We start from the raw sequence: 2,476 nt of genomic DNA, 5'->3' as shown, positions 1-2,476 counted from the left end.
CATACTCCTTTTGGGCTATATCCTTCAGCTTACTAATTCTTTTGTCATATATGTTTATCAGGAATTTAATCCAGTCACTGAGATTTTACATTTTATTTTTTTATTCCTCAGAGTTTCATTTGCTGCTTTTAAAGTAGTTTCATAATCTTCTATAGATTCTATTTTTTCAGTCGTATTTCCAGCTTTTCTGTTATATTTTTATATGTATAAATGTAGTTATAACTACATATACCTTTAGTTTTTCAAAATATTTTGTTTCTGAATGGTTGTTGAAATTTCTGGATATATTCTGTATATCATTTATTTTTCTCTTATACTTTATGTTTCTAGGAAATGGGCTACATTCTAGGAAAATTATGTGATATTCTAGTTCATTGATTGGTTTTATTACTGTTTCTTTTCAACAATTCAATTCAACTGAGATTTTTATTTTGTAAACATGTATAAATTTCCACATTTCACACAAATCTCAGAAGGATATCAGGTAAACTTATTGTGGGGTATTCAGTTTGCAGTAAAAGCATGATTTTCTTGGGTGTCATTTTGTTACCCCTCTTTGATGGTATTTGTTTTCTGACTCTTGGTTACCAAGTTGTATTTCTCTGTGAGATCCGCCTCACCAAGTTTAGCTGAGGTTGGTTCTGACTTCAAGAGATTGCATCTGATAAGCCTGATAGAAAGCCTGCCTTGGACGTGCAGCTCCTTCTCCCTCCTTGGAGTCTGCAGTGACCTGGGCACTGCTTTAGCTCTGCACCTGAGTCACAGCCAGTGCCTGGTCCTCTGTGGACTCATTGCCCCCTGCTCAGTCTAAATGGGTGGAGGCTGAATAAATCGATGGCTTATTGTCAGACTACAATTCCCCTTAAATTTCAACATGGTCCCTCCTGCTTCTGCTCCAGGTAACTTTGAGCTTTGAGCTTCCCTGAAACTTCTCCTAAGCTCTTCCTCTTCCTGCATGAGTTTGGATTTTTATTTTCTTCACTCTTGCTTCTCTGTGATTCTGATATCACTCCATTTCTAGTTCTTAGGAATTCCTCAGAAATTGTCTTCCACCAAGGTCTTTCCTTGTTTTCCACTGTGCCTATGACTTTATTTTCTTAAACATAATTTGTTACCTGACATTTCACAGAGATTTTGGTGGGAAGAGAAATTAGGTACTAGGGTTCACTTTACCATTTTTTCTAATCTCATCTTTTGACTTTTTTTTTTTTTAATTTCTAGTCTCTCATTTGTTTAAATAAAATTATCACTTTAATGACTCCACAGCATTTGATATGTTGCTGCGTTGTGGTTTATTTAAACATTCCCTACCATTTGACACCTCAACTGTTTTACTAATGTAAATACTACTAGAATGGATATACATAGAGAGATATACATTTTTACATATCCATAATTTACTTCCACAGAAACATGCTGCAAATGGAATTACTATCTAATACCCTTAAAAAAAAATTGAGAGGGTTGTTTCTACAGTGGCCAGTGGATGTCAAATTTAAAGTTTAAGATAATGCTGTGGGGTTTTGCTCAGTCTCCTGTAAAGAGATGCAGGAGCCTCAATTTTGGGTGCTTTTGCTGTCAGCCTATCTGTAATGCTGATTAGGAACAAATGACTGATTTCACCATGCTAAGTCTAACTAAGTTTCACACTAAGAAGAAAAAGTAACACTTCTGCCAGCTGTTTCAAAAACAGCTTATGTGCTATATATAAGTAAAGACTGAAAGGAGATGTCATCACTTCTATTTTTATACTTGATTCTACTAATGCTATTTCTGCATCTATAGTTAGCAGAATATGTAACTAGAATATGTATAATCTATCAACGCATGTAAATATATATGTATGTATGTTTGTATATTATGGACTGAATGCTGCTGTCTCCCCGAAATGCATCTGTTGAAGCCCTAACCTCCGATGTGGTGGTATTTGGAGATAAGGCCTTGGGGAGGTGATTAGATTTAGATAAGGTCAAAAGGGAGGGACACTCAAGATGGGATTAGTGCTCCTGTGAAAAGAGAAACCAGAGAGCTTGCTCACACTCTCTTCCCACCATGTATATAGATTGTATATATAGATCAGAGTGAGAAGGTTGCCCTCTACCAGCCAGGAAGAGAGCTCTCATTAGACCTCAACTATGCTTGGACTTCCAGACTTCAGAGATGTGAGACATAAATTTCTGTGTTTAAGCCACTCAATCTATGGTATTCTTTAAAGCAGCCTGAGTTAAGACAGATTTTGGTGCTGAGAAGTGGCGTGCTGCTGTAATGAATACCAAAACATGTGGAATTGAATAATGAACAGAGGCTGGGAGAATTTTGAGTTGCATACTAGGAATATGGATGTTAAGGGCGAGGACTCAGATGCAAGTGAGAACCATGTTATTGGAACATGGAGGAAAAATGATCCTTGTTATAAGGTGGCAAAGAACTTGACCGAACTGTGTTCTAATCTTTTACGGAAGGTAGCACTTGTGAG

Source organism: Leucopleurus acutus (assembly GCF_964270905.1).
Source record: "Leucopleurus acutus genome assembly, chromosome: 1".
NCBI lineage: Eukaryota > Metazoa > Chordata > Mammalia > Artiodactyla > Delphinidae > Leucopleurus > Leucopleurus acutus.
Note: the sequence above shows the minus strand (reverse complement) of the source record.